The following is a 26,023-nucleotide window of genomic DNA, read 5'->3' as shown; positions in this document are numbered from 1 at the left end:
GACCCCACCTGGAGTACTGTGTCCAGTTCTGGAGCCCCCAGCCCAAGAAGGACATGGACCAGTTGGAGAGGGTCCAGAGGAGGGCCACGAAGATGATAAGAGGGCTGGAGCACCTTTTCTATGAGGACAGGTTGAGAGAGTTGGGGCTGTTCAGCCTGGAGAAGAGGAGGCTCTGGGGAGACCTGATAGCGGTCTTCCAGTACCTGAAGGGGGCCTACAAGAAAGATGGGGAGAGACTCTTCAGTAGGGCCTGTTGTGATAGGATGAGGGGTAATGGTTTTAAAATAGAGGGAGGTAGATTTAGATTAGATATTAGGAAAAAATTTTTTACTCTGAGGGTTATAGAACACTGGAACAGGTTTCCCAGAGAGGTGGTGGATGCCCCATCCCTGGAAACGTTCAAGGCCAGGCTGGATGAGGCTCTGAGCAACCTGATCTAGTTGGGGATGTCCCTGCTTGTTGCAGGGGGGTTGGACTAGATGACCTTTGAAGGTCCTTTCCAACCCTAACCATTCTGTGATTCTATATAAGAAGGGAAATACAGAGTGTCGTTTTGGCAGATGTTACTAATGTAAGAACAGCAGTTGAGAATTATGGCTGACAGACAAGTTGGTGGGTCTAGCTCTCATTCCACCTGCCTTTTTTACTGAAGAGTTTCCCCTTGCTCTTCTGCTACATTGAGTCTTTACTGGCATAAAGCTGCCTTAGTCAGTGGTTTGTGCTAATATTCTGTAGTGTTAAAATAAGCGCCTGGTCTGTAAGGATTTTTTTTTTTTGTTCAAGGTGGCCTTATGTTCTTGTTCTATTTTAGTATGGTAACGGTAGTATGGTCAACATGTCAAAATAAGCTAAGAGCTTAAAAGCTAGAATTACTGTATTGAAGGAGGGGTTTTTATGCTTATTGCATGGGTGCAGGTGTTTTCCCCCATCTTTATAGTCTATTTCTTTATAAATCAGAAAAAAAAATTAAAAAACCCAAACAGTAAACTAGATTACATTTCATCGTTTAATTTTATCTTTCTTTTCCAGGAGATTATCTTTCCTTACCTTCCTCTTTCGTTCAAATGACTATTTTTCACCTTCCTTTCTATTACCTGTTGAATGTTGCCATTTCTTTCCTAATTCCTTTCAACTATTCATTCTTCTACTACAAGCATATGTGCTTTTGTCAGTTAATGCTGGTCTTCATTTTAAGTGCTGTTTATATTGAAGTCTATTTCTCGGTTGATTTGAGTGCAGTTTACATGGGTAAAACAGGAGAAAAGAAGAGTGCTGCTGAGCACACTTGCTTTGCCTAAGTTGCTGTTTTTGCCTGCCTTTGTAGGGTTGACAGGTGCTTATTTGTCGCCCTTGATTCTGCAGAGGGCAAATGTGAGGGCAAATGATTCTGCAGAGGGCAAATGGCCCTGAGGGGTTTTTTTTTTTTTTTTTTTTTTTTTGGACAGCTGTGGAACAGAGAGCCTCATGGTGTCTTGGTGATTCAGCTGCTCTGTTGCTGGTCCATAGAAATGCATTTCAGGCCTTTAGCATTGTGGCTGCCTGTCCACTGTCTTGCAGGGAATGTTTGTCACATGTAGTGGATGATACCTGAATGAAATAATTACCAGGAGAAATGTGTGCTGCACAAGGCATATAGGGGTGACACTAAAGAGGGGCCTGCTAGAATAGGAGACTATGCTGCTTCATGGCAAGTGCAAGTGTACTCCCTCTGATAAATTGATTTTTCTCCTGGTAGTTTAGTGTGGCTATGAATAGTGGAAGGGGAGGGAGAGAGATAGCAAACAAGGAGCAGGGTAGCACGGCTTGAAGTTAGGTGATGTAATTTGGGCTAGGAGCTTCACGGTAGGATTTGAAAAGTTCAGTGCTACTGTTGTGATCAAAATAGTTTTTCAGAATATATTTATCTTATAAGGTATTAAAACTGAAACTGATAGATTAAGTACTGTAGATTTCTCCCTAAAAGTGTCTGAAAATATAGACTTGGCTACCTCAGATACTACACTCCACTGTCATAAGCATACTGAACTAAAGATTAATTTTGTTTTAAAAATACTATAGTTCCTAATATTTCATTTATGCTAAGAATTCTACTCAGCAAAGAAGTGGAAATGGGAATTCATGTCTCACTGAAAATCTGAAACTTTTGATGTTAATGTGATCAGCCTAAGACTAATATGTTTTTGTAGTTCACTTGACATAGTCCAAGGTATTTAGTGAAGAAAATAACAGAAGAGTTATTTTTTCCTTATAACAAAAAGTTTCCTCATAACAGAAAAGTCAGATATTACTGTGTTGCCTCTAAATATTAGAACTGTTGTGTTCCTGCTTATTAAAAATAACCAAGCCTTTTGCAGATAAAGTGGTGTTGAATTTGATTAGGTTGTTTTGACTTGTACAGTTGGTTTTATCAATAAGAAGTAAAAGTGTATTGATGTGGGTTTTCATCACTTGATGAGGTTTTCTGTATTTTGGAGCGTTTGGTCAAATATGTAGTGATATCTTGGCTTAGTTTTGGACTGGGTCAACTCTTTGAACAGGCTGAGTGTGTGCTCAGATTGGTGTGTTCCAGGAAGTGGACATACGTGCATGGCAGAGGGAGAACTGTGGAACAGAAACAGAGCAGGCCAGAAGTAGATTGGCACAGCCTGTTGTCTGAACCTTTGCCTAAGCTAGTGGAGCTCAAGATGCAGGTATACTAGACTTCACAGCTTGTTTTCACACTCTCAGATTCTTCCTATTACACTGAGCTGGGCAGTGCTGGAAATCCAAAAATTTATGAGAACTTGTCAAGAAAACGGACTTTGCTCGACAGTGCTATTTGGTATTGCTCAGCCTTTGTCATAAATGGTATCAGTGCAGGCAATCTGTGTATCTCCCTCCCTTCTCTCCTATTGTACTTTAGGTCATAAAGCAATGATGAGTAAATGCAGAAGATGTTTCCTATAAAACTTAAAAAATGGTGACTGTGAAAACAGATTCTATTTCATGTGCGTTAACATATAGTTAAAAGGAAGTTGTTGTATGCCTTGCATAATAATGCCAGAGTTCTCTGCTATTTATACTCACTGTACTTTGTATCCTCTAAACATGAAGTACTTGCAGAATAATGTCTGCTGTAAAATTAGCAGTGGTGTCTAATGCTTAAAACTCACACAATTTTCACATTAAAAATCAGTTTGGTTTATACTAGTGAAGACTCAAAGCTAACAGTTTCTCTTAAGTTCACAATGTGCAGCAGTACAAACTCTATATATTGAACAAAGTTAAATGTTCTTAAAGATAATGAGTGGAGATTGCTTGGATACTTGAAAAATATGCCTCAGTAGTGAAATAAAGTAGTAAAAGTTTAGATGATGAATCCATCCCTTTGCAGGTATATTGACAAAGAATTACAAGCTATTAGGATAAACTTCAGAGGTTATGAATATTTTTTCCTTCTGGCAGTGATTGACAAGTGTAGCTTTATTCCAGCTGTTAATGGGTTGATGTATTATTGAAATCATTTGTATGTCTCCCTGTTAAGAAAAAGGAAGCTTTTAATAGCACATTCTACTGGGTTTTTTGGTTTGTTTTGGTTTGTTTTTCTTTTGTTTTGGTTTGTTTTTCTTTTGTTTTGGTTTGTTTTTCTTTTGTTTTGGTTTGTTTTTCTTTTGTTTTGGTTTGGTTTTTTTTGTTTTGTGGGTTTTTTTTTTGTTTGTTCTTGTTTTTTGTTTTTTTTTTTTCTTTTTTTTTAAGAAGGGTAATTCTTGCAGTCTTTGGAAGTAACACATAGAAGCTTCTGGTGCTATGTGTTGCTCTATTTTAACACCTGCAAGTTCCAGCTCAGATGGTCCTGATTTCGTATTGTATTCTTCTGTCCCTCCCTCAAGTGTTTTCTCTTCAGCAATTGTATTTCTTTTAAGAGAGAAGAAAAAAAGAGGGAAAATGTTTTCAAAACTGAAGTTTTCAAGACTTCAGTGTAAGAATTGAGGTAATCAAATACTGGAAGGTACAGAGGACTGAACAGTGTTTGGTGTAAAGAAAAAAAAGCTGTTCTATTGATTAAAATAGTGCTATATAATTTAATACTAAATAAACAGTGCTAATTATCAGGTTTGTTTTTACATTCACAGTCAGTTGACAGGCTAGGATTGTGTCTGCTGTAAGAGCAGCAAGAGTTCAAAGGAGACTAAATAACTGTGTTATATCGTTGCTTCAATTTATATCTGAAAGAGCTGAATGTTAGAACAATAGAAGTCTGATCAGAGGGCATCTTAAAGCCCTCCTGTGATTTCAAGAACAAAAAGATTTTTGCAAGGTTCCTTTTCATTTGAGTTGTATGGTTCATGGGTAGCTAACTTCATGTAAGTTCTGTGTGTACATTCAAATCCAGAAAGAATGCAGAATACCAACTAACCACTTGCAAGGTATGTGGCAATTCTAGCAACACTTGCTCATCTTCTATCATAGAAGCACAGAGGCAATTATTGGACAGATCAGTGCAATTGAAAACTTTGGTCACTGAAATTTTTTCATGAAGGATATGTACTTTTTCAGATTCTTTCAAGTCTTTAGAGGTTTTTTTATTATTATTAATTAAGCATCAAGTGCAGTAATTGGGTTTAAACTACGTGAGGATGTTAAAAAAGAAACTGCTGGTAAATGTGCATTCAGTTGAATCGTGGCACCTTCCTACTTCTTACCTGCTGATAGCTTCTGGATTCTCACTACAGATTTCTGTTTTGATGGCTACTGTTTTACTGGGCTACCACTGGGTCTGGAACAATAAGTGGACTCAGGTGACTGAAAACCTGAATTTTTAAAGGCCTTTCGCTAAATACCAAAAGTAATTGTCATTTGTTCCTATGAAGATTCTTTATCCTCTCTTTTTGAAAAACAGGCAATATTTGCATGAGAATGGAGAAAAAAAAAATCATTGTTTCCAATAGAGATCTATTACACTTCAGATAAAAGGTATAAAAATCCTGGTTACCATGCAATTACTCACTAGGGATACACCTTTTCCTTGTCTTTGTTAAAAAGTGGTTGGTTTCTGGGGTTACATACGACATTTTATGTAACTAAATGTTTTAATTGTACCTAGGACTAAGATTTTTCAGCAATGGAAGTGGAAACATATTATGTAAAGGGAAAGAGGAAGAGAAAGATCACCAAAACTTTAAGTTTTCTAGGAGTTGATGGCATGGGTCTGTAAGGCTTCTTGTTTCTCCAAGGTGAACTTTTCAAGCCCTTATTATCTTGCATGGAGTTGTAGAGCAGTCAGTGCAAATGTACACCATCAGTTCAAATGACAGCTAAAAGTTACTTGGTATTTTGAGTTGCTCATCTGTCCTGCAAAGGATGACAATCTATTTCAGCTGTAGTTAAGTCCTAAATTATTTCATCTGTGCATGGATATTAAACATTCAACAAAGTGATGTGAGTTCATGTAGCAGAATCTCACTGAAGGTTTGCTTTTAAAGAACTTTGTTCTTCATGAAATTCAAGGCTAGTTTTGACTGACTTTTACTTACTGGAAGTCAAGGATCTCTTCGTCTCCTTCTGATCCATGTATACTGAATTGAAACAAAGTGCTGTTTTAATGGCTTGTAGTTTCTATCTCTAAATCCTCAATGAGGAGGATGTTGGAACATATTCTTCCAGTATACAATAAATGTATTTGTAACATTTTATCAAGACTTAATCTGTGATAATACTCAGGTTAAGAGTAGTCAGTCTTTTCTTCAAAAGCCTCCAGCCTCTAGCCGTGATTTTAATTTCTGATAATGAGCCAGATTTTGTTTAGAGAAGGTCATACTGGTATTCATTAATGAAATGAAGGTAATTCCTGAGATAATGCTGTGTTTTTATAGTATTTTAAAGACTTCAATAACTTTGACACTTTAAGACCTCTTCCCAGTTTTTTCAGTGGTTGTAATCCATGTTGATTGGAAATGATCTTAGACACTCAGGACTAAACAAAGGAAACAGCAGAATATAAAGAGTAATTTGAATGCAATTAAACCAGTGATTCTTAGTCAGAAATGGAAAATTAATTTAGTATGATTTAATCTCACTGGTTAGACATTGTTTTTATCCATGCTATCTTGCAGAAAATCTTAACTTTTGTTGCGGAGATACTCTGCATCCCATTATTGGTTAGTGTGCTCTTAGGAATGTGTCAAGACTCTACTATGAAGAACTTATGATCTGAACAATTGGGTGTGTTTTAATTGGAAGAGGTGTCTGGAATGCTTAAGAGTTTTGAAGGATGTCCAGAGGAGGGGCACAAAGATGACCAGAGGGCTGAAGCACCTCTCCTATGAGCACAGGCTGAGAGAGTCAGGGCTGTTCAGCCTGGAGAAGAGGAGGTGGCGGGGAGACATTATAGTGGTCTTCCGGTATCTAAAGAGGCCTTATAAGAAAGATGGGGAGAAATTCGTTAGCATGGCCTGTTGTGATAGGATGAGGGGTAATAGTTTCAAAATAGAAGGAGGCAGATTCAGACTTCATATAAGGAAGAAACTTTTTACAGTGAGGGTGGTGGAACACTGGAACAGGTTGCTCAGAGAGGTGGTGGATGCCCCATCCATGGAAACATTCAAGGCCAGGGTGGATGGGGCTCTGAGCAACCTGATCTAGTTGGAGATGTCTCTGCTCCTTGCAGGAGGGCTTAAAGGTCTCTTCCAACCCAAAGTATTCTATGATGTGGTTTCACAAGCTGTGGAGCTAGGCTAATTAATGGCTTGCTGCTGCCAAACAAAAGTTTAGTTTTCACTGTGCAGTAAATCATCTTCCCTTATAGTGTTCTTAAGTTTTCCTTTAACATTCCTGTGAATAAGTGAATTTATCAGTCCAGCAGAAGACTATCCACAGATCTGAGTCATTCCTAAAGCATCCCCAAGCCTTGAAACAGCACTGCCTGTATGGAAGATGCTCTTTTAATAAGACTCTATTTAGAGCTGCTTTGAACAATACAGTGATGAAACTGAAGTTCTGCTAATCAAGACAGCTAGATGGCAGTTAAGGAAAAATGTTTTCTACTTCAAAATGGCAACAGTTTTTTTTTTTTCTTGCAAGAAAGTTTACTGATTATGTAATCTATAAAAGCTTTCCTAAACAAAAGTTTCATTAACTAAACTTTATTTTAATTGTATGTCTTATAGTGTTTGTGAAAGAACTTTGCATGTACAGGTATTATACAATAAAGCACAAATACAGTAGTAAGTCCATCTGATTAAAAAAGATCCATCAAAATAAAAATTAGAACTAATTGTGTTGATATTTTAGAGCTTTGGGACTATTAAACCAGCTGTTCTAATTGGATTATTTTACAAATTGGAAGATTTATTTAGGTTATTTAATATTAAATGAAACGTCTGCTTTGAGACAGTGTATTTCCTCATTTGCCTGTCTTAATTCTTCTCTGCTTATACTACAGCTGCCTAAGCTCTACCAGAAAGAAATGGAAATAGCTTACATCACTGTAACATGCTTTCAGAGTATTGATAGATACGCTAAATGCTTGCTGTTACTCACTATTTGCACACTTCTGCAACTCTCAAAACCAGAGAAGGCGACTGTGTGAAAATGGTTTCTGTGGAGGGTAAGGTACTGGCTGAGCTTTAATACAAACCTGTAGAGGTTTGCACATGACAGTCAAGGGAGTTCGAAAAGTTCTGCCATCCCCATTAACAGATGAGTGCTAAAGTTATGAAAGTTACTTACTTGTCTTATGATTTTTTTCTTTTCTTTTTTTTTTTTTTTTTCTGAGATGGTACTCAGTCTATTGGAGTGTGTAAAAGGAGGACATAATTCTTGGTTATAAATTTTCATCCTAACTTTCTCTAAATGGGCTTGATATTATTGTAATAACTGACACTGTATTTAAGTACCACATCTCTAATTTCGGTGATGTTGAGTATAAGCAGAGCAACCAAAATCAGTGCAAGACACCGCATTGTAGAAGATTTTTGTTTCCAAAATCTTTGTCTTGCTTTTGCCCTTCCCTCTGCTTCTCTGTTGCCAACTCCTATTCTACCCGCTACGTTACTTGCCTCAGAGGCTAAAAGGAGTGAGGAACTGGGAAGGCTGGTGTTGAAGATGGGAGTATCCTGTTTCCCTTAACAGCTGGTACTGCAGGTACAATGAAACTTAGAATTTTCATGCTATTGCAGTAGGGTCACCTCGTATGCTCTCAGTCTGCAAGTCTCCAGAGACACGGCTGCTCATTGCAGATCTTTTCCAACGACACCTTTCCTCCAAAGATGATGAACCATTACTGGTTCTATAGTTTGGAGTTCTGAGATCTGTGATTGGAGTCTGGTGCTAATGGCTTGCCTCTGTAATTTGATTGGCTAGCTGCCTCTTATTGACCAATGTAGGAAAACTTGGTTAACTCTGTCCTGTCTTAAACGATAGAAATTCACAATACCAAATGTCCCTGTATTTTTATGGTGGTATATTCACTGCCATTTTAAATGTCCATTCAAGAAACCTAGCAAAGTTTAATCAGTACCTTTTTCTTTTTGAGGTTTACAGGCTGGCATTATGATATTAATACATATGAGACCAATACAATTTAGGGACCTTCACTGTAGTATGCTGCTTTTCAGATGGCTACTCTACTTGAGAAAAAAAACCAAACCACTGTATAAACAAAAACCACCCCTAATAAAAATATTTTAAGCTACTTTTAAAGTACTCTGAGATTAATCTTGTGTTTTGTATATTTTTGGCTAGTTACGTGAGTGCTTTGCCAATGGTCAGCTCTTTTTTTTTTTTTTTTTTTTTTCTTTTTTTTCTTCCCCCCAACCCCTTTTTCTTTTGTAATATAGCATCAGTCTTTTGGATTAGTTCCAATGACTTCTGAGTATTAATTTTGAGGTAACGTGTCATTATACAATGAAATCTATGTTGAAATGTGTAAGCTCGAGGTAGATCACTGTAACTGCACTTAAGGTAGCTTTTTGAGTTAGTACTCTGATCTAAAGTATCTATAAAAAAATCTTGTATCATGTATTCTTTTATGTTCCTCATCATGTTTTATTTCTGATAAGAAACACCTGCCATCTGTTGCCACTTCAAAAGCCTCCTATTGCTGAATTACAAGAATGTGATCTCTTCCATATTTACAGTTGCTAGTGTGTCTTGGGTGGATGTGATACATATTTATCCCTTGCCTAACTCTGTAAGAAGACTTGAGACAGTGGTAAGAGTGGAGGAGGAAGGATAGGGGGAATAACACAGAGGCTAACAGTTGTGATAGTAGGTGGAAAGCTATCAGCTAAGTAGGTCAGGTTGCATTTAGTTTGTATATACATTTTCCTTACCTTAAAAAATCTGTTGTTCTCTTACTTTTTACTCCTGTTGCTCCTCCTAAATAGAACCTTTTAAAATGCTGACTCCAATTTAATATTGATCCTTTATGCATCTTCATGTAAGGCAATTTTGGATCATCATTACTTGAAGTTGGGGAAACCTTAGTCTTGCATTTCTTTGCACTGTGTTTACTTTCACCTTCAGAGCTGAAGGGATCTAATAACAAAATCTATCCCCAGCTTGACAGAGGCAGAATGTTTAATTTCTGTGCTCTTTTGAATTCCCATTTGTACATTCTAAATACACTTTCATTTTCTTTGCTTATATATACTTCTGCAACAAAACTCTGTAGTAGGCTTCTACATGAAAGATGTAAAGAGGTTAAAGGTAGTCTTTTCAAGAGGGGATTAATAATGGAGGCACTGCCAACCAAAGAGTTGAAGATATGACATAGTTTGGGTTTGTTGATCTCCAGTTGACATACTGAGAAGGAAAAATGCATGTTTATGGTCATCTTCCTGAGTTTGCTGTGACCTTGCTGTATCTTGGAGAAACAATGAAAGCCTGTCCCACGACACATTCTGGGTTGATATGTATGTGATTATGGCTGCAGTAAATATTGCTAATATTTGGATGGAAGGCACTGTATATGGTGGATTTGATATTACTAAGTCATAGTGATTGTGAATTCAGGTCTACTATGAATCTAGTAAAACTCAACATTTAGAGAAAATGGGAGTCTCAGTGCAGGGATGTTGTCCATCTTTGCAGTGTTCTGTTACACTAATGGCTAGACAAAGGGTGTAGATGAGTTTTTAAAGTACAGTAAAATATGGCATATTACAACTCTCTAGTCTTCTGCCTTTTTACTGACAAACTAATATTTATCATATTTAGCTGATTATTTCCTGATTGTCAAAGTGTCTTCCTTAATTTAGTGCTTTATAAGCATCTGTGGTTGGGTGAAGAGTTAAAGAAAAGATTTAATTTGCGTAATTTGAGTATGTGTATAACTGTTTGGCTGCAGACACGTTGAGAGATTGGTTTTGTGACCATTTTTAGCTGAAATGTAGCAAGTGGATAGTAGTTGTTTGGCTATTCAGGACTCTAATACAGTCAGTTTTAATACAGACTCCTAGTTTATGCTGTGTATAAGAGAAGATATTTAAATAAAACCTTTTATTAAAATGTCTTAGTATCCAGTCCTAGTATTAAACATGTGTCTAGTAACTTTCAACTTTTTATGATTGTATGCCAAACTGAGTTTGAATGGCTCTGCGTTTTGTTTTTTTTAAAGAAAAATATTTAACGTTTTTATATACTCTAAATTTTTGTGAACTTTCTGGGAAAATTAATGCTTGTAACAGCTGGGAGGAGGTGGTGTTTGATGTTCCTCATTCCTCTCTGCAAAGTGAAATGATGGAAAATAAGTTTCTAAAATTTCTCTGAAGAGGTGTAGGACCCAGCTTTGAGTCACTCAGTTGCCTTCAGCTACATTGCCATTTTTTCTGCCTTGCTGAAGTCCTCTTTTTCCTCATTATGTCTTTTATTAATAACATGCAAGACAGAAATTTTGAAGTTATCTTTGCTGTTTTGACAAGTTACTGCAGAGCATAATTCATTTTGTGTAGATAGAGACAGATGTTTTATGGAAGAGTATCAGATCAGTCTCTCATTGTACCGTAAAAGGTAAGTATCTGGGGTGAATAAAGATTAAATGGGTAGATTTAATACTGCTGTGTCCTGATTATTAGTTCTACTTTATCTCAAACATTTATTTCACTTTTTACTTGTCATTTATTAATAGTGATGTCTTTTAGTTTGCATTGAAATGAATAGGACCTATATAAAAGTGAACGTGCTTTGCTTTGGGGTGGACATTTCTTAAGCTACCCTAGTGCAACTATTAGTAATGGTGTGACTACACTCCAAGTAGTTTCTCATTAACCTGTTAGTCAGGTCTCCTCAAAAAAGGCCGAAGTACTTGAGTGTAATAGATTAAACAAATGAGTAGCACATGGTCATTTTCAGAGGATGTTTTCATGATAATTATATGACATTAGAGTCTCTTCTCTGTTTTTTATTACCTGATGGTTGCTGTTATCATTAGTTGTGATCTAAATTCTCTAAAATAACATGACAGAATTTATTTCAAATAAGCTGGATGAAGATCATATTATTCATACTTTGCTGGACTCATCTGGTCACGTAATACTCTTTGACTTTTGATCATGAATAAATTGTTAAAAACTTAAGACCAATGTGTAATGACTAGTGAATAGTAAGAATTTTGACTTAAAAATCCCATCGCTCAAGCAGTTTCTTGGGGAGTAATACTGCAGATTGACTTTTACTTACTATTCATAGGCAATTTTAATACAGAAGTATTCACCCAGAGTTTATTTTGGTTGCCAGGTGGTTACAGAAAGGGAGAGAAAAAACATCTCACTCATTTGTCTGGTTATGGAAACAACCCTTTCAGTTACAAACTCGTACAGTCAGTTTCAAATTGGGATCATTGATTTTTATTTTTTTTTAAATTCTCTACAGTAATCTTGTAAGTATAGTAATACTCTTGTATTAATTTTAAAAAAAAATTAGATGTGTGTCTTGAAGGAACTTTGGCTTACTGTCCACAAAATAAGGTGGGTTTTTTTTTGTTGTTCTTGTTTGCTATTTCTTCAGAACAGTTCTTAGGCTTGGGAAATATTTCAGAGATAAAAATGTGATAGCAATCTAGAGCTTTAAGTACTGTTCCAATTGTCCCTCTCTTTTGAGCATCCCTTTTGCTTAGTTGTGTGACTCTGGCTTTGTGAGTGTCTTTTGTAGGCAAAGTGTTCAAGGGGGCCTACAAGAAAGATGGGGAGATACGTTCAGTAGGGCCTGTTGTGATAAGACAAGGGGTAATGGTTTTAAAATAGAGGGAGGTAGATTTAGATTGGATATTAGGAAAAATTTTTTTACAATGAGGGTTGTAGAAGACTGGAACAGGTTTCCCAGAGAGGTGGTGGATGCCCCATCCCTGGAAACGTTCAAGGCCAGGCTGGATGAGGCTCTGAGCAACCTGATCTAGTCAGGGAAGTCCCTGCTCCTTGCAGGGGGGTTGGACTAGATGACCTTTGAAGGTCCCTTCCGACTCTAACCATTCTATGATTCTATGATTCTTGCTGCCAGGAGGCGGTACCTCTGACACAAACCGCTGATAATTCAAGGCCCTGGGAATATATCAGTAACTTGCCTGAAGCTTATAAAGTGAATATACCTTCTAAAGAAAGCTTCTGATTTATTATGGAACAGTGAAATGTCTCAGTGCTCCCACTCCTGCTACTCAAAAAACCCGAAGTATTGACATATATAAAAATGAAATAGGTATTGACATTTGCTTGCTCTGGGAAGGCATGGTGACTTTCTCCGTGAAGACATGGAGACTGGAGAGGAATAACTATTTCTAAGGCATGGTGACTTCAGGATTCTAATCCCTTCCCTATCAGAAGTACATTCTGATAATACAGCTTTTGTATAGTCTTTATAATATCCTAGTTTTTATCTTTAGTGAAATTAATTAAACCTGTGTTTTGAAATAGCAATTATGAAGGAACTGAGATTCTATTGTAATTGGCTAGAAATCAAATAGTGGAGAATGTTATGCTGGTTATAAGAGTCAGGCTGTTAACCTACACTTAATTATAGCAGGCAGGCAAGTCCTTAAAAGAAACACTGGGGTAGTGGCTTATCTGAATACTTACATGTGCTGTGTGCTGTGTAATTAGAATAGTTAGGTCATTAAAACCATTCTTCTAGTAGTAAAGGCAGCTAGTATTTTAGATGAGGTAGTAAATTAAGTCTCTTTATTCTAAATGCTGTATTTTAAGATGACATGAGCTTTGAGAGGGTATATTCTTCCTAATGTTTCCAATACACAGAGTGAAAGATACAGCTGAGTTGAAGTCTTTGGAGGCTCACTCCATGCTTAAGTAGATTTGGTAGACTATTCTAGATTTGGAAGAGGAGGGAAATAGTCTTTGGTCTAGCTTTAACTGAATTTTAAAAAGTATATGTGATAGCTTCCAGGCTTCATGATGATTGTGTTTGTTAATTTGAATAATCTGTAAATACTAAAGGGACTTCAAGATGTTCATTTAGCAGATTTTCCAGTGGATTTCCTCTAGGGATCATTACACTATCCTAGACCTGAGCACAGGAAAGTAAAGTTATGCTACTTGGTCATGCCTCTGTGTTTCACTTCTTTTCTGAACTGGTTTGACATTCATATGCTCCACAAGCATTGCTCTGAGAGACTGAAGAGGAATAACTATTTCTAAGCATGCAGTGGAATGCCCTATTTTGATAGGTCTGGTACAGAGAGAATAGTACTTGCTCATTGGCCAGCTGAGAAGTAACTCATGGGAAGAAGAACTGTTCTTGGTGAGGATCCATCCTGTGTTCTGTGCCCTCTGTTTAAATATTTCTCTTTTGCAGGGCTGAAGAACAGCCTGTAATTACTTTGCTTAGAATCACAGAACCATAGAATGGTTTGAGTTGGAAGGGACCTTAAAAGTCATCTCGTCAAACCCCCATGCCGTAGGCAGGGACATCTTTCACTAGATCTAGTTGCTCAAAGCCCCTAATTCTGAACACTTCCAGGGATGGGGCATCCACAGCTTCTCTAGACAATCTGTTCCAGTGTCTCACCACCCTCATTACAAAAACTTTCTTCCTTATAACCAATGTAAAGCTACCCTCTTTCAGTTTTAAACCATTGCCACTTGTCCTGTCAGTGCAGGCTCTGGTAACAAGTCTCTCTCCATCTGTAACAAGTCTCTCTCCATCTTTCTCATAAGCCCCCTTTAAGTATTGAAAGGCCACAGTACGGACTCCCCAGAGCCTTCTCTTCTCCAGGCTGAACAACCCCAGCTCTATCAGCCCTTCTGAGTGGTGGTGGTTTGAATAGCGGAAAACAGAGGGGCAAGGGGATTTAGAAGGCTGGGCATGTGTACATAGTTGGGTGGTCAGTACATGCATCTATCTGTGTCCTTTGTCTGATCAGTACAGTCTATTTTGCCTTCTTTTTGAATTAGTTTCTAACACCTTTCTGGGTGAGGGATGCTCCATTCTGTGTACAGGTGTGTCTATAGGGGCTTGAGTGCCAGCAACTGTAAGTCAGACCATGAGCTGGAGCACCCAGGGTGCCAGCAGCTGGAGAGACTGGTGTGAGTGTACTTAAGTGCCAGCAACAGGAGTGGGACCTCAGGTCACCAGTGTGTCTGGTACCAGGAACTGGACCAAGTGAGGGTCTGGGTACCACAGCTGAAGTAGGACTGCCGGCCATAAATCCGAATGCTAGTGGCTGCGGAGGCTGGAGTAAGCAAAAAACCAGGTGCCAGATACTGGCGTGGGACCAGGGGTCAGAAGCCCATCTGTCTGTAGTGCCAGCATTTACAGTGAGTATTGGTGAAGAGCAAGCCAGCCTAGCATGCTCGTAGGTGAAGTGGCTAGGGGTGTGTGCCTTACTGAGGGGGAGACCAGAGAAGGGGCTGGCTGTTGGGGTGACCAGGTGAGTACAGCTGGCTGTCAGGGATACCATGGAATCTGGGGATCTTTAAGGCTGAGACTGATGGTGGCTCTAAGTGCAGGACCACAGGGTATTAAATACTGGGAGACCAGTGGAGTCTCAGCCATCTGTGTCTATGTGTGTCTGTGTTTCTCTGAGGGCGTAAGACCATGGTGGCAGGTGGAGGGGGGGAACTACTAGGGGAGCAGGAATGTCCCAGCAAGCTCTGTATGTGTATGCATGTGTGTGTACCAGTAGCTGACGCGCAGATCAAACTCTACAACTCTGAGAGAGTTATAAAGCAGGCATGTTTATTCGGCACCAGGTGCGTGGGGGATCGCTCCTCCAAAAGCACGCACACCGACAGCACATTTTACAAAAAAATTATATGGTGCAGGTATACATATCCATAGGATTGCACAATACAGACATACATATGCATAAATGAGGCGGGGTTATGAAGAAAAACAAACTTGCGTTGGCATTTCAGATCTGTCCTTGGTGGTCGTTTACTTCTTCAGGGGTCTTATTTTCCTCTAGATGAACTTCAGTCATTCACCCATGCTGTCCTTTCACTTGGTGATTTCAGCAGTTTCCCAACTTCTGACCGAATTTGTGGTGGAACTAAAATTCCATCCTTTGCTAGACGTATTAGTCCTTGACAAATACCAATCCCTGATAAGCGTAAGTGAGTTTCAAGGCAAACAGGATTGTCAGGCATTGTCTAGTAGACAGTCTCCTAAATCAAGCAATATGTAGTTAGTCTTGTAAATCAAGCAATATTTAGGAGACAGTTAATTCCCTGTGTCGATTCCTGCCTTTTCTTTACCCTAAGCAAATTCTTCTGCTGTTTAAAAGTGGTTCATTATATTTCATTACTAATTTTAAGGCCCTTATTTGTTCAGCAAGCTTCTTCAGTTTATACCAAAAGATAAGATTTATTACCGTTAATATTGCCATCAATGTCGGGTGGGTCAGTATGTTTAAGATCTTGGTAGCAGATGGGGAATAACCCATGAACACATCTCACCAATAGTGCTCTCTGTCTGACTTCACTCGTTCCATTATTTGGTGTATTCTTTCTGCATCATGTTGGATAGTAATTAAAGTCTTTCGGCCACTTTCCTGGACTTCTCATGATGCAGAAGTTCCCTTTCCAGAGCAAGATTCATTCCAACAGGGGTGGGCTGCAAATCTCAAATCAATTCATTACTAGATCATATCAATTGATCGGTAATGATAGGAGCAGTATAATTAAAATCACATCCTGTGAAACCAACAAAATTACAGATGCAAATATTTGAATGGTTACGCCATTAGTGTCCACTATTAGGTCATCAACTTGTACAGAATCACATGGAGTCCTCAAGCAAACACATCCCATACCCTTGTAAACTACAACAATTAAAATTACAGTGGTTTCTAGGGTCTCATTGGGGTGTATCTCAAAATGACAAACATTTTGTTCTGTATCCAGACAAATATCCTGCCCTTTTATGGTATTACCTTCACAAATAAATCCCTGCTGGTCTTGCACAGCACAGGCCTCGACATCAACAACATCAATAGTTTGCCATTTTTTCCTATTTTTCATAGCGCACACCCTATATTCTAGGGGATAAAGTATACTTCCATGGTGATTTAATCCTAATGCAACAATCAGATATATATTATACACTAAGACTTTAGATATAGTTATTACAAAAGCTGTGGCTGTGTTGCTAGTAGGGTCAAAAGTAAAATTAACTCAGTGCCGCCATGACTGGAATTTCCTTTCAAATTCAGTTGCATTATCCCTAATTACCTTTCGGATTTCTCTTTGGCAGGATTCTGTCCTCTCCTTCACTGATGATTGCAGCTGCTATTGATTGTATCCATAATTGGACCTGGATACAACTGAGTGCTTTAGAAACATTAGTTAGAACTATGTCTAATGACCTACAATTAATTCATTATAACAATTTTTATAATAAAATGTCATCCTCTGTCTGAGGAGATTGTTGCAGGAATCCCAAATCTCGGTACAATTTATTCTAGTAATGCTTTAGTTACCCCTCTAGTTTTATTGGTTCGGCAAGGAAATGCTTCTGGCCAGCCTGAAAAGGTATCCGTTAGGACCAACAGATATTGGCACCCCCGTTTTCTTGGGAGTTTTGAGAAATCATTTTGCCATTGCTGCCCTGGATTGTTTCCTTTCCGTATTTGTCCGAGCTGGACTTTAGGCCTGTTCTTAGGATTATTCTGCAAACATATTTCACACTGCTGTGTCACTTTTTTAAACAGTAGCGTAGAGGTTCTGGGCAGCTATACGCTGATTCAAGTATTTATACAATGCTTCAGCTCCCCAGTGGGATTTTCTGTGTTCTGCTATAACTACGGCCCACAGTAATGCAAATGGAAGTATTATTCTGCCTCGTGAAGTCTTTGCCCACCTACCCTTCTCTATTTCTCTACTTAAATCTTCAACTGATTTTCAATCAGAGGGACCTTGACAGGCTGGAGAGGTGGGCCCGTGCCAACCTCATGAAGTTGAACCAGGCCAAGTGCAAGGTCCTGCACCTGGGTCGTGGCCATCCCAGGCACAAATACAGGCTGGGCGGGGAATGGATTCAGACCAGCCCTGAGAAGAAGGACTTGGGAGTGCTGGTGGATGAGAAGCTTAACATGAGCAGGCAATGCGCCCTTGCAGCCCAGAAGGCCAACCGCATCCTGGGCTGCATCAAGAGGAGTGTGGCCAGCAGGTCAAGGGAGGTGATTCTCCCCGCCAACTCTGCCCTGGTGAGACCCCACCTGGAGTACTGTGTCCAGTTTTGGAGCCCCCAACACAAGAAGGACATGGACCAGTTGGAGAGGGTCCAGAGGAGGGCCACGAAGATGATAAAAGGGCTGGAGCACCTCTCTTATGAGGACAGGCTGAGAGAGTTGGGGCTGTTCAGCCTGGAGAAGAGGAGGCTCTGGGGAGACCTTGTAGGGGCCCACCAGTACCTGAAGGGGGCCTACAAGAAGGATGGGGAGAGGTTGTTTAGTAGGGCCTGTTGTGATGGGACGAGGGCTAATGGTTTTAAAATAGAAGGGGGTAGATTTAGATTAGAAATTAGGAAAAAAAATTTTACGATGTGAGTTATAGAACACTGGAACAGGTTGCCCAGAGAGGTGGTGGAGGCCCCATCCCTGGAAACGTTCAAGGCCAGGCTGGATGAGGCTCTGAGCAACCTGATCTACTTGGGGATGTCCCTGCTCCTTGCAGGGGGGTTGGACTGGATGACCTTTGAAGTTCCCTTCCAACCCTAACTTTTCTATGTTTCTATGATTCTCATCCACCATCACTCCCAAGTCCCTCTCCTCAGGGCTGGTCTCGATCCATTCCATAATGGAATGTGAATGAATGTGAATGCCATAAATAGAGACACTAACTGCTGTACTCCTATTTCTGACCCTGGGTCTAGAGGAGTGTGTCGCCTCCCTCTGGCCCCACCCCCTCCTTGAGGGGCGCCTGCACCACTATCTGTTCTTTCTTACTTCAGGTGCAAGAGGATACTGGACTATCTGGCGGGGCTTCTGAATCGGAACCTTCATTTTCTCCTTGTTGTACTCCTGCCGGTGCTTTATAATGCTCTGGCAGGTCTCCCATCCCAGGACCCCTTATTTTCCCCAGCTTTGTACATCTCTGCCCTATGCTGTACTCCTAGCAACACCTCTTTCCTTTCTTCTCCAAAGCCGTCGCCATTGGATCCTGTGGGGGTGCTAATCCACAGTCCATGTGATATTCCAGATAATTTTGGAGGGTGAAAAACATGTCCGCATATGAGACCTCATCCATTTCCCTTCTTTCCTCAAAAAACAACATCAATGGCAACAAGGTATTACAATACAATGTTCAGTTAAAGGGCCATTTCTCCTCATCATCTAATTTATAAAAAGGCCACCATTGATTGCAATATTTTATTAAAGTCTTTTTGTTTGTGTCCCCCCCAGCAACTCTCCTGTCTCCTTCCAGTGAGCTAAAATGCAGCCCTGAGGGCTCCTTTTCACTACTCTCTCCCTTTGTTTGCCTCACATAACAGACACTCTGCTTATTCTTCAGCCAAAGAATACAACCTGATTAACTGACAACAATAATACCTTATCCAAGGCCAAAGATACAAGGGTGTACTCACCCCACAGCAAATGCACCTCAAGTCAAGACAATTGTCAAGACAAAATTCCTGTCTCCTGTTAAAAGAAATAATGTACTTATGACACTTCTAACACTTAGCGCGAACAAACAAGCAACAGTAGGCAGGCACTCGTCCATGCTCCACACCAAATAAACCCGGCCTTACTCGCTCTACACTTCCTCCCATATACCAGTGGCATTCTTACTGATTCCTTACACCCTTTAAGTTCCCACCAAGCTCGTCTGAACGCTTGATCTATCCCAGTCAGACCAGTTCCCTTGACATTCACCACACAAAAATCATCCCCAAACAGTACCTGAATGTTCTTTTTACAGCCAAAGCATTCAAAAACATATATTGGCTTACATGAAAAATCCTTGTGCACGTATACAGGACAATAAGGGGTTAACAACTGGTTCGACTAACACAGTCTCAAAGCAGAACCGAAGATCAGGACTGCACTCTTGCGCCACAGTCAGACTGTGTCTCACTCAAACACTCACCCAGCTTACTTCAGACAACAACATAAAACATTAACAACAGAATAAAACACTTATTCCTCAACCCGCAGTAGCGGACACACAAGACTTCTTAAGGATACAGCCTGAAACGACTATCATAAATCAATTATTGCCGTAATGATATAAATTCCAATTCCCATGGGTTGCAACAGATGAACGATAGCTATCCCACACAGTGTTCCCACTATCACAGTGAGAAGCACTCAGTTCACTACAGGGACCCACGTACTGCCCTCAGGGATTCCCACAAAGTCCCGCCGGTCCGGACTACACAGGGGTGAGCAACAGCTCCTTTCCCTCACGTAGGACATCACCTCATGACTTACAGGTATCCCCTCTCCAACATACCTGGTCCGCTGGTGGTCCTTGTCTACTCCCACAGTGATCAGGCAAGGGAGGGAGTTCTTCCAAGGAAGGTTTGGGGTGCGCCAAAGACATCCCTCTCTCATCTGCTTCTGCGGTCGAGCAGAGAGGGTCCCATCTGGGTCACCAGATTGACGCGCAGATCAAACTCTACAACTCTGAGAGAGTTATAAAGCAGGCGTGTTTATTTGGCACCGGGTGCGTGGGGGATAGCTTCTCCAAAAGCACGCACATCGACAGCACATTTTACCAAAAATTTATACGGTGCAGGTATACATATCCATAGGATTGCACAATACAGACATACATATGCATAAGTGAGGCGGGCTTATTAAAAAAAACCACTTGCGTTAGCATTTCAGATCTGTCCTTGGTGGTCGTTTACTTCTTCAGGGGTCTTATTTTCCTCTAGATGAACTTCAGTCATTCACCCATGCTGTCCTTTCACTTGGTGATTTCAGCAGTTTCCCAACTTCTGACCGAATTTGTGGTGGAACTAAAATTCCATCCTTTGCTAGACGTATTAGTCCTTGACAAATACCAATCCCTGATAAGCGTAAGTGAGTTTCAAGGCAAACAGGATTGTTAGGCATTGTCTAGTAGACAGTCTCCTAAATCAAGCAATATGTAGTTAGTCTTGTAAATCAAGCAATATTTAGCAGACAGTTAATTCCCTGTACCACAGCCAGACCCCAAACAGTCTATACTAGCAACTGAAGTGGGGTAGTGGCCTCCAAAGGCAGGTGTGTCCAAGAGAGAGCAATCGTGGAGGCTGGGATCCAGGGGCCAGCAACTGGACAGACTGGGGTTCTGAGTCCAGCTACTGGGGAGGATCCACTTTGCTCAGCCATTCTGCTCAGCCAAAGAGGGGAGCAGGTTGAGGCTATTGGTGCTGTTCGTGTTCATGTGCATGCTGTGTGTCTGTCTTGGTTGATCTGTTGTCACTGGTGTAGCGTACATGTCTTGTATACATGTGCTCTGTGTTTGTGCCTACTAGGAATATGTGTTCAGCCTTACTAAGTTGTGTCTGAGGGCTTGGAGCTGCTGCAGTATTGCCTCTTTCAGGCTGCCAGGTGCGGCCTAATTTTGCCTTCAGGCTGCTTTGGTGCTCTGCATTTTACCTCCACAGTGTTCATAGAATCATAGAATGGATAGGGTTGGAAGGGACCTTCAAAGGTCATCTAGTCCAACCCCCCTGCAAGGAGCAGGGACATCCCCAACTAGATCAGGTTGCTCAGAGCCTCATCCAGCCTGGCCTTGAATGTTTCCAGGGGTGGAGCATGCACCACCTTTCTGGGCAACCTGTTCCAGTGTTCTCCCACCGTCATGGTAAACAATGTTTTCATCAATGGAGAAATCTGTCATCACTCTTGAATCTTTTCAGAGGAAAAGAACAATTACTGTAAGTAGACTGGAAGGCAAGTGGCTTTCCTTGCAAGAATATTGTAATAGAGTATGTTACTCATTTCTGTAAGTAATATTAGGTTATTTTAAATAAGTATTTGGGGCCAATTTTACATCAGTTTTTAGTAGTGTTTTAGCAATGTAACAGTGAGGCAAATACTCAGAAAAATGAAAAAAGCAGTGTACTGTTCTTGCAGGCCATCTCTGTTTTTTTCTGAGATGATAAAAAATCAAGACCTTAATTTCCACAGGAACTGGAGAAACATGACCTGTCAATTAATTTGTGTGTGATGCGATCTCTGCAAATTGCTTAGCACAGCCATGAAATGAGCACAGAACTGAAGTGTAGTATTCCACTTAAAATAACAACAAAACCTATGGAACAAATGCATTAGGAAGTATACTGCTTTGTATATTCTGGGTGTAGTGCTGACTTCACAATAATGTCAAAATATGATCTGTTGATTCAGATTAACTGCATACTACGTTTGTGTTCAGTAGATCTTTGTTATAAGAAGATAGAGACAATAAATGTGTAAAGGTTGTTTTTTGTTTGTTTCTCTGTTTGAGGCCGGTCGCTCTTTTTCTGTGTTCTTAGGATTGTGACCTGCTTTATTGACGTTAGGGCACTGGTGCCATCTAGTGGTCGTAATACATTCCCAGATATGGGAAAAATGGCTTGTGAGGAGTTCCACTGACATATTAGTTGTTGGACTGATACTTTTAAAAGTACATGGATAAGTTTATATAACATATATAACTTCATATGCAGATGAAGTAATTCATAAAAGGGTGCACATGGCCTGTTAATCATAACTTGGCTTGCCACAGCAAACTTCAACCTTTAACCATATTTCTTTCTGCTCAACAAAAAGGTTTGTTTCTAGTAGTTTCTTTTATTAAACAGTGCTTTGCAAACTCAACATTTTTTTTTTTTTAAGCTTACAGTATTTTAAAACTCAACTTGTAAGAAAAATTTTCTTCTATTATTACATTTTGCTAAACCCAGCACAACATTCTCACTGCTAGTATGTTTGAAGTTGCTGTTCTGGGTTTTTAAGTGGCTGATACATTAAGTTTGGAAGTAAAAATTCAACAACATAAATCTCACAACAATTGAAATAAAAACTTCGATACCTGAAGCCAAAGCAACCACAAATATTCTATTTTGTTTATCATTCCATCTCTTTAAAAAGATGTCCTGCATCTTAGGTTGTTTACCTGAGGTGATTGCCTCATCATTCTCTGGAGTACTGTATAGGCTGCATTGACCTTGTTAGCAATGAAAGTAGTACTGTGACTACTTCTTCAAGTCTCTTGAAATAAATCTCTGACTCAAAAATATCTTGCAGATAATAATCTTATTGTATCATTGTATTTATAGTTCCCTTAGCAATGTAACAGTAAAATCAGTAACCACAGGCTATACCTTTCATCTTTTGGAGCAAGAAGATGGAAGTAATAGTACTCTACTTGTCTCTGTAATATCTGAGTATTTCTTGTGTGAATGAACCTAATGAGAAAAACTACCTTCTTCTGTTAATCTGTTCCTGTGAGATTATCCTCTGGCTAAAGGTGACACAAATGTCTTTTTTTTTTTTTTTTTTTTTTTTTAAATTATAGTTCTGTTTTGGAAAATACCTAGAGATTCTGGAAATACAAGTTATTTCCTTGAAAGTATTTTTCGAAACTTAAGATTACTTGCAAATATGGCTTGAAAACGGAAAATAATACTCATCTAGCTGTGGATCTTCAATCCAAAGTCTTTACTTTTCTCACAGACTGATCACTATCCAGTCCATAGGTTGTGATTCAAGGTTTCTACTTACTTATTCTGTTTTTTTTCCCCTGACATTTGTGAAGATAATGAATTTCTTTTCATTTTGTCTTTACATAGTGACAGGACTACTTGGATTTTTGAGTAATTTTCCTTGCCTCTGTGTGTTGTTTTGTAGCAGGCTGTAGTACCTTTTTTTTTTTTCTCTCGAAGGATCTAATTCTGACAGTCTTGCTTTGCTTTTTTTTCCTTACTCAGAAGGGCCCCACCCTGCTGTTACTATGGATGATGAGATAGTTTACAGTGAATTTAGTGAGCTAAGTATTTCTTTGTGGTAACTGGATTTTGAGAAGTTTTGTATGTTAACTTTCAGACTATTTTTCTGTCTTTTCAGGTCTCTGGATGGCAGACTCTGAAAAGAAGTCCTGTTTTAAGAGGTATGCCTCATGTAGGCCAAAATATTCCTGACTAGTAGATATAAAAATGATAACACCGTACTTCTAAGGAGTCTCTCTGGTGATCTTCTCTGTAAGCTTGCATGAGTAATAATTTTCAGTGCTGAAATATCTCTGAAAGGTGAAAGCTTGTACAGAGACTTTCAGGCTTGTATTGATGACACAGTATCAGTAGAGAGATCTGTACTATGCCCCTTACCTTTTTGCTTGATCTTCTCAATAGAACACTATCTTAGTGGTTGAAGTGTAGCATGAACAAACCAGCTGACTATCTGACATGTGCATATGCCCTGCCAGGCTCTCCTGACTCTGTGGGTGGGGTTTTGTTGATTTGCTTGTTTTTCGATTTAGTCCAGAAGCCTTTGTAATTGTCTTCACTCATTTCCTCCTTGTGTAATGTAAGACTTACCATACAGTGAGAGGCTGACACCATGCCAACAGTGTGGTATAAAATAATGTCAGCTGGAACCAAGATGGAGAAATACTAATCTTTGTAGTAGTGACCACTTTTGCATATTAGCTTGATGTTTGGAATATTTTGTGTGTTTGTTTGGGCCTTCATGTTCCAGCACTTAAGGAGACTGCATCTTCTCTGTCTGTTGTTTCTGAATAATTAATTGCTTTACAGCTGTTAGGAAAGAAGTCTCTTCAAAATTGAGTCAAGTAGCTCTCCCATTCAATTCAGTATTCGTAAGTGGCAGATTTTAGGAAAGTAGGCTCTATCTGTCATTTGAAGAGAAAGATTGGTCTAACCTAGTCTTTTCAGGACTCTTGTCATTTAATTATTTTTTTTAAACAGGACCTCTTAAATCTTTATTAGGCATGATTCAGGTGTCTGAAACTTTAGAAGGTTTCCTATTTCTCTAAAGCAGTACAGAGCTGATTTGTTTTGCTCTAATTTAAAAGTAGTTCCTAGTGTAAAGTAGTAACAACTTCAGTTAGAAGTGGCTCTTTAGGCTAATGACTGAGATAATGGGGTTGCAGATTTTTATGGTATGTTTACCAAGGTCATAAAGAAAATCATAGAATCATAGAATGGTTAGGGTTGGAAGGGACCTTCAAAGGTCATCTAGTCCAACACCCCTGCAAGAAGCAGGGACATCCCCGACTAGATCAGGGCGCTCAGAGCCTCATCTAGCCTGGCCTTGAACGTTTCCAGGCATGAGACTTCTATCACCTCTCTGGGAAACCTGTTCCAGTGTTCTACAACTCACATTGTAAAATTTTTTTTCCTAATATCTAATCTAAATCTACCCCCCTCTATTTTAAAGCCATTACTCCTTGTCCTATCGCAACAGGCCTTACTGAACAGCCTCTCCCCATCTTTCCTGTAGGCCCCCTTGAGGTATTGGAAGACCGCTATCAGGTCTCCCTGGAGCCTCCTCTTCTCCAGGCTGAACAGCCCCAACTCTCTCAGCCTGTCCTCATAGGAGAGGTGCTCCAGCCCTCTGATCATCTTTGTGGCCCTCCTCTGGACCCTTTCCAACTGGTCCATGTCCTTCTTGTGTTGGGGACTCCAGAACTGGACGCAGTACTCCAGGTGGGGTCTCAGCAGGGCAGAGTAGAGGGGGAGAATCACCTCCCTCGACCTGCTGGCCACGCTCCTCTTGATGCAGCCCAGGATGCGGTTGGCCTTCTGGGCTGCAAGGGCGCATTGCCTGCTCATGTTGAGCTTCTCATCCACCAGCACTCCCAAGTCCTTCTTCTCAGGGCTGGTCTGAATCCATTCCCCGCCCAGCCTGTATTTGTGCCTGGGATTGCCATGACCCAGGTGCAGGACCTTGCACTTGGCCTGGTTCAACTTCATGAGGTTTGCAAGGGCCCACCTCTCCAGCCTGTCAAGGTCCCTCTGAATTGCATCCCTCCCTTCCAGCATGTTGACGGCACCACACAACTTGGTGTCATCGGCGACCTTGCTGAGGGTGCACTCTATCCCACTGTCCATGTCACCGACAAAGATGTTGAACAGGGCCAGGCCCAACACGGACGCTTGAGGGACGCCACTCATGACTGTTCTCCACATGGATATTGAACTGTTAACCACCACTCTCTGAGTGCGGCCATCCAGCCAACTCCTTATCCACCGAGTGGTCCATCCATCAAACCCATGCCTCTCCAGTTCAGAGAGAAGGATGTTGTGTGGGACAGTGTCAAAAGCTTTGCACAAGTCCAGGTAGATGATATCCGTTGCTCGTCCCTTGTCCACCGGGAATGTTGCTAGGTATAAGGGACCACATTATTGCTATTTTCAACACACCTGTGGACAGAAGTCAAAAAGATGGTACTGCACCATTCTTGGAGATGCACACTTGTAGAGTGAGAGGCATTGCACACCACTTGCAACATAGGCCATTTCTGTGAGACAGTGGGACCACTATTTGCCTGTGAGGGTGGTCAGACCCTGGAACAGGTTTCCTAGAGAGGCTGTGGAATCTCCATTCTTGAAGGTTTTCTGAATCCAGCAGGGATAGGCCCACAGCAACTCAATTTAAGTG

The 26,023-nt window shown here is 40.1% G+C and overlaps 1 protein-coding gene across 2 annotated transcripts in view; it reads left to right on the top strand.

The window, feature by feature from the left end:
- PCGF3 (polycomb group ring finger 3) overlaps positions 1–26,023 on the top strand; it is a 67,919-nt gene that overhangs the window by 11,421 nt on the left and 30,475 nt on the right. Inside the window, exon 2 of one of the 2 annotated variants that reach the window (XM_086770115.1) lies at positions 23,468–23,510. The exons of the other annotated variant lie outside the window; for it this stretch is intronic. The gene's annotated coding sequence lies outside the window, so the exon portion shown is untranslated. The remainder of the gene's footprint in view (positions 1–23,467; positions 23,511–26,023) is intronic. 2 annotated transcript variants of the gene reach the window in all.

The sequence above is a fragment of the Chlamydotis macqueenii genome, chromosome Z, assembly GCF_036417535.1.
Source record: "Chlamydotis macqueenii isolate bChlMac1 chromosome Z, bChlMac1.mat, whole genome shotgun sequence".
NCBI classification, from domain to species: Eukaryota; Metazoa; Chordata; class Aves; order Otidiformes; family Otididae; genus Chlamydotis; species Chlamydotis macqueenii.
The sequence above is the reverse complement of the archived record's forward strand: the minus strand, read 5'-3'. Positions and strand labels throughout refer to the sequence as shown.